This window comes from Macrobrachium nipponense, chromosome 3 (genome assembly GCF_015104395.2).
Source record: "Macrobrachium nipponense isolate FS-2020 chromosome 3, ASM1510439v2, whole genome shotgun sequence".
Lineage (NCBI taxonomy): Eukaryota > Metazoa > Arthropoda > Malacostraca > Decapoda > Palaemonidae > Macrobrachium > Macrobrachium nipponense.
Window position 1 is genome coordinate 41,664,107 of NC_087202.1, and position 7,500 is coordinate 41,671,606.

The 7,500-nt window shown below is 35.4% G+C and overlaps 1 protein-coding gene across 1 annotated transcript in view; it reads right to left on the minus strand.

Annotated features, from left to right (window-relative positions):
- LOC135221706 (techylectin-5B-like) overlaps positions 1-715 on the minus strand; it is a 20,480-nt gene extending 19,765 nt beyond the window's left edge. The window contains exon 1 of the mRNA XM_064259461.1: positions 376-715. The gene's annotated coding sequence lies outside the window, so the exon portion shown is untranslated. The remainder of the gene's footprint in view (positions 1-375) is intronic.
- Positions 716-7,500: the final 6,785 nt, after the last annotated feature.

Genomic DNA, 7,500 nt, shown 5'->3' on the forward strand with positions numbered 1-7,500 from the left:
AGTAAAACAAGCATTTAGTTCGCAAGTGTTACAAGGGAGAGAGGAAGACAGCAACTGCTGGATAACACATATGTAAAGAAGTATTGAATACAGAGGCATTTATATCTAAGAAGCGGGAGAGAGCCTTAAGGATATAGGTGAATATCATAGTGGGTGTAGTGGCACTCGGTGTGCAGCTGGTGAGTTGTAAGTGAAGGTGAATGAAACAGCCAATAGGATGGAAGGTCTTCGAACCTGATTTCATCCGCGAATTTGCAGTTAGAGTATCAATGGGGTATTGGTCACTTTTCTTTCGGGTACCAGAGAAAAAAACAATGGGTGTTTACATGGCTGCTAGAAACGAAACAGGGCGGGACAGTGGTACTACAGACTTACCTACTCAGACGAATATGACTTATTTATATCCTCGACAGCTCACTGATTGCCCATATATGCGAGGAAAAAGAAATACACTTCCCTAATCACTCATTACAAACTTTTTGCACCACTAAAATATGGAATGATCGGTGTTACTTGTAAGAGAGCGAACCTTCTTCGCAAGCGCTATGGTTTTACACCCATGGGGATGTTCCCCTGACAGACCGCCGAGTGGAACTGGTTCCTTTCTGGTCCCCTCACGATGCCACCTCCCTGAACCTCCAACACCCTTCATTCAGACAGACGGTGTTCTGGAGGTTTCTAGCGGCTGGCACTAACGCAAAGGGCACCACTAGCTCAAGGACCTTCCATCTTCTCGTCCTTCCCAACAAACATACCTCTCTCTCTCTCTCTCTCTCTCTCTCTCTATCTCTCTCTCTCTCTCTCTCTCTCTCCTTACACACATACACACACACATACACACTTCACATTCTTGCATATATTGAGTTTATTTACTTTATGTAAAGTGGAGCAAGTCCGGTTATCCATTTGTCGTTAGTTTCTTGGTCGCGATCTCTCGTCGTTAGGATTTGGTTGGCGATATCAACACCAGATTTTTAGAAACTGATTAATTAACAAATAAAAAACAACCTTTCAAACTCTCCAGACCATGATAATCATACAACAAATACAGCAGGATATTTTCGATGCCTTCGACCTCAGAATAAAAAATTTCTTTCAAAAAAGTCTACTATCCTGATCATAAAGCAATAAACTCACTAGGAAGTGTTGATAATCTGACTCATAACGATGTTTCAGTTTGTTTTCGTTTCTTTTTTTTTTATATAACTTCATTATGCATTAAGGAAAGTTTTCATACAGAGGGCAGGGTCATCCTGAGATGCATATATATATATATATATATATATATATATATATATATATATATATATATATATATATATATATATAGATATATATATATATATATCTATAAAAGGAGCCATAAAAACACCAAAATGTAGAGAGAAAAAGTACTATATTTCAGAGACTGCTGTCTCTCTCTTCAGGTATATGAATGAGAAAAGTTTACAGAAAAGGTGGTATTTATACCAAGAGATTCGTCCACAAGTAAGCCAATTTAGGTCACCCCCGCTGATAATCTTCCTTTAATCTTTCTTAAGCGTTGGTTGAATGAACACTGCGTCGACGATGTCCGATGTCCAATTCCCTTTTGAGATGTTCATTACCTGCTTCTCTTTTATTAAGGCCGTATTCCATCATTTGACTCTTGTACCGCAGTTGCTGCTATAAATTACACGTGACATATTCCAGTTTATTCTATGGTTATGTTTCATTTATATGGTTGAAAATAGCCGAGTTCTGTTGTCCATACCTAACTGACCGTTTGTGTTGTATTAATCTCTGGGGAAGTGATTTACCTGTAAATCCGATGTAAGATTGGTCACAGTCCTGGCATGGGATCTCATATACCCCAGAGTCTTTGGGCGATGTCTTTTGTTGGATGTTAATCAGGGATTTGGCTAGGGTATTTGGGTAGGTAAATGCAAAAAGGGTTGGATTTCCCAAGGGTGTGAGTTACTCTCTTAATCGTCTCCAGGTGGGGAATTTTTATTTTATTGTTGGGGTGTGTCTCTGGTCTTGTCTTTAGGGGGTCGGTAGAAAATTACGTTTGCTTTTTGAATTGCTTTCTCAATTATATGGTCAGGATACTTTAAAGATGAAAGTTGCTTGCGAATTAGTTCAAATTCTTTTTCCAGGAAATCTGGGGAACAAATTCGTAAGGCTCTTAAAAATAGGTTGCTAGCTACACCTATCTTGATATTATTGTCCATGTAGCTAAAGTAGTGAATATATGAAAGTGAGAACGTTGGTTTTCTGTATATGGTTAAATTTGTATTCTGTCGTGTCTCTGATTATTAAAAACATCAAGAAAAGGAATTTTGTTGTCTGTTTACCCATTCAACTTTAAATTTGATGCTGGGCACTAATGCGTTTAATTTTGAGAGGAATTCATTAAAATTACCCACTTATTATCCCAAAATGTTAGTATGTCATCCACGTATCTCACCACAGCAATGTTTTTTTTTTGGGTTTTATTGCATTTATTACTGTAGTTTCAAAGTATTCCATGTACAGATTGGCTAAAATAGGACTTAAAGGACTACCCATACTACACCCGAATTTTTGCTTGTAGAATGATTCCCCCCGAATGATTAGTGCACAAAAATCATTAGTGAATGCAAAGGGACATAATTCAACGTAATCTTATATTTTGTCAAGAGCAAACGAAACCAGGAATACAAATTTACCGAATACAGAAAACCAACGTTCTCAACTTTCATATATTCACTACTTTAGCTATCATGACAATAATATCAAAGATAGGTGTAGCTAGCACCTATTTTTAAGAGCCTTACGAATTTGTTCCCCAGATTTTCCTGGAAAAAGAATTTGAACTAATTCGCAAGCAACTTTCATCTTTAAAGTATCCTGACCATATAATTGAGAAAGCAATTCAAAAAGCAAACGTAATTTTCTACCGACCCCCTAAAGACAAGACCAGAGACACACCCAACAATAAAATAAAAATTCCCCTTCCCCACCTGGAGACGATTAAGAGAGTAACTCACACCCTTGGGAAATCCAACCCTTTTGCATTTACCTACCCAAATACCTTAGAAACCAAATCCCTGATTAACATCCAACAAAAGACATCGCCCAAAGACTCTGGGGTATATTGAGATCCCATGCCAGGACTGTGACCAATCTTACATCGGATTTACAGGTAAATCACTTCCCCAGAGATTAATACAACACAAACGGTCAGTTAGGTATGGACAACAGAACTCGGCTATTTTCAACCATATAAATGAACATAACCATAGAATAAACTGGAATATGTCACGTGTAATTTATAGCAGCAACTGCCGTACAAGAGTCAAATGATGGAATCGGCCTTAATAAAAGAGAAGCAGGTAATGAACATCTCAAAAGGGAATTGGACATCGGACATCGTCGACGCCAGTGTTCATTCAACCAACGCTTAAGAAGATTAAACGAAGATTATCAGCGGGGTTGGTGACCTAAATTGGCTTACTTGTGGACGAATCTCTTGGTATAAATACCACCTTTTCTGTAATTTTCTCATTCATATACCTGAAGAGAGAGACAGCAGTCTCTGAAATATAGTACTTTTCTCTCTACATTTTTGGTGTTTTTATGGGCTCCTTTTATTAGATGGAATTCTGTTGTTACAGAACATTTTACCAGTCATATATATATATATATATATATATATATAATATATATATATATATATATATATATAATATATATATATATATATATATATAAACCAAAAAAAAAAACGGCTATTAGACCACGTTCACTAATGATGCAAGGATGTTCAATAACTTCTACAAAAATGAGAGAGAAAACCCGACTAAACTGAACCGAACTGAGTCGCTCCTGAGGCTTCAGAATCTTGAGCAAACACAAAGCTGACAGTTTGTTCTAAATATTTATGGCTTGCGGTATCCCTTTGGCGCATGCGTACAAAAGCCTCCTTTGCACAATAGATCCTCTTTCCTTGTTTACATTTTCAAGAGGATCGAGAAACCGAATCCGCATAGAAGGCGCCTTGATCCTGTTTAATCTTCCCGTGGAGAAGCGTCTCCGAAGCTTTTGAAGGGCGCAACAAGTGTCTGCTATGATCTTTTTTCTTTTCTCTCTTTTTTTTATTCAAAAGAGATAAAAAAAGAAATTCTGAAACGTAATATTCGGGAACTTGTTTGAACTCGAAGTTATCAATCGAGTCTAGTTTTAAGATGGAGAAAGAAGCTTGGTTTGTTTATAATAATGTAACTAACCACATTGATCGTTTCTAATAATTCTTCCAGATATCGATGTTATACTATGTGGTGTGTATATATATATATATATATATATATATATATATATATATATATATATGTGTGTGGTTTTTTTTTTTTTTTTGGGGGTTGGGGGGTGTGTGTTGTGTGTGTGTGTGTACAATTATATGATTATTTCTTTTTTGGCATTGGTGATCATTGACACTGTGTCTCCGAATTCCATTTAAAACTGAATTAATCGACACTGTAAGGATGTAGTGCCGTCATTGCACCTCTTGCGGTGCACTATCAACATTAGTTAAGTTTCTTTGCAGTTCCTCCGGCCCCTAGCTGCAACCTCTTTCATTCCTTTTATATTCTCTTTCTTTTATATTCTATTTCTTCCATCTGACTTGCCATCTTTCCTAACAATTGCTCCATGGTGCAACTACGATGTTTTCCTCCTGTTACACCTTTCAAAACTCAAATCTGTTTTCTCTCAATTTCAGCGCTGAATGACCTCATAGGTCACATAGTTTGGCTTTTGGTCTAAATGTCATATCCCTCCTTCCTCCTGAATAAATCATAGCAATCACAAACAAGAAACAATTATGAAACCTCCTCTCAATGCTACAACGGAACGAATGTTAAAAGTTTCACGTAAAAAAAACTTGTACCAATAATATAAGTAACTCGCAACCGCTCGTTTTCCTATCATTCAGTCGTGGATTTTCCCGTTTTCCCTTTTCCTTACCCGACAAGCACGTAGGAAGTGTCGAAGTTCATCAAGCAAAATAATTACAGGAAATGCCAAACGCTGCCTTAGACAGACTACACAGACATCTTATAAAAAACTTAAACTTAACAGTTGCGAAATGAATTTCTGTTCTTCAAATTCAATTCGCAGCTGTTAAGTCCAAGTTATTTATAAGAAGTCTGTTCAGTCTGTCTAAGGCAGCGTTTGGCATTTCCTGTAATTATCTCGCTTGGATGAACTTCGACACTTTCCTACGTGCTTGTCGGGTAAGGAAAAGGGAAAACGGGAAAATCCACGACTGAATGATAGGAAAACGAGCGGTTGCGAGTTACTTATATCATTGGTACAAGTTTTTTTTACATGAAACTTTTAACATTCGTTCCGTTGTAGCATTGAGAGGAGGTTGCATAATTGTTCTTGTTTGTGATTGCTATGATTTATTCCGGAGGAAGAAGAGATATAACATTTAGACCAAAAGCCAAACGCTGTGACCTGTGAGGTCATTCAGTGATGAAATTGAGAGAAAACAGGTTTGAAAGGTGTAACAGGAGGAAAATCACGCAGTTGCACCATGAAGCAATTGCAAAGAAAGATGTCAAGTCAGATGGAAGAAATAGAATATAAAAGAAAGAGAATATAAAAGGAATGAAAGAGGTTGCAGCTAGGGACCGGAGGAACTGCAAAGAAACTTAATTAATGCTGACAGTTTACCACATTTATATATATATATATATATATATATATATATATATATATATATATATATATATATTAAAACACATATCAGTGTGTACTTGTGTATGTATATATATGAAAAAAGGGCTCAGCTTCAGTTTGGGTCAAGACAATACATGGATTCAACAACGTTATCGCTAGAAACTTAAATATTGTGTATACATACGATGCATATATATATATATTATATATATATATATATATATATATATATATATATATAATATATATATATAATACAATATATATCATTGAGAAATGTTCAACAACTGAGTATAGCATCCTGATTATGTACATAACAGCATGAAATAAAAAACAATAGTAGGAAAAACATCAGAAATAATATGAGCCATAAAATATAACAGAAACAACAATGAAAATTATAATATGTGAAAGGGTATCTTTCTTCGGTAACATCAGCACTGGTTATCCCCGAGACAACTCATGTATAAGTTGCGTTAAAGACTGTGCAACCTTATAACCTCTATCTCTCTCTCTCTCTCTCACACACACACACACACACACACACACACACACACACACAAAACACACATACTTATATATAATATATAATATATATATATATATATATTATATATATATATATATATATATATAGATTTATATAATATATACATTTTTACATGTTTGACTTTCAAAGTAACTTATTCCATTACATCAGTACACGTTTCTTCGTAAATTGATCAACGGACAACTAATCATCAAATTCAGATAAGTACAGAATAAAGTTTGCTGACTTTATGCAAGTAATCATTGACGTACTTTGCTCTTTGTTGAATGCCTTGTTAGTTTATTCATAAGTATTGGATCAAAGAATTAAAAAAATACTAATGGAAACTGTTATTGGAGACCTTGCTGCTTATGACGCAATCATTAACGGGAAGGAATTAATTTATTCTTATCCTTATCAGAAAAAGACACGCGTCGGAAATTGGTATTGATATAAGATGAATCCTGTGAAGATTCAAGTCAACATTATTATTGGATTAATATAATTCTGATCCACGATAGAGAAAAGACGATTCAAAAGATTAGAATATTCGGCACGTCTCTCTCTCTCTCTCTCTCTCTCTCTCTCTCTCCCTCTCTCTCTCTCTCTCTCTCTCTCTCTCTCTCTCTCTCTCTCTTAATTTCGTTTTTTTCTGTTGTGTTCCAAGAACCGTAGTCTTAATGTGTTTGACATCAGGCGTTGGACACGTTCCCTTTGAGTCATACGTTCATGCTTGTAACTTGTTACACAAATTATCAAGAAGGGAAATTGTTGGCGAATATACTATATATATATATATATATATATATATATATATATATATATATATATATATAATATATATATAAGATATATTTATTACCTGTTAACAAATATCTGTCTATTAAAAGTTCTCTGCTTATTATTGGATTAATATAATTCTGATCCACGATAGAGAAATAATTGGTTTCACCCTTGTCTTAATGGCTACAACTACGTAGATATGGCACATTTAAGCAATGACATTTGTATGCCATGAGGAAAACATGCTTCTAAACAACTCTCTCTCTCTCTCTCTCTCTCTCCTCTCTCTCTCTCTCTCTCTCTCTCTTCTCTCTCTCTCTCTCTCTCTCCCTAAGGGAACCAAGACTAAACTAAACATGTACAAGAAGAGACAATTTGTTTTCTAAAATAGCAGTTCATTAATTGTCTGCAGAGAAACCCAGAGGGCTCACAAAACAATGAACGAGAGGATATTCTATCACAATAATTGTAAACAACTCAGA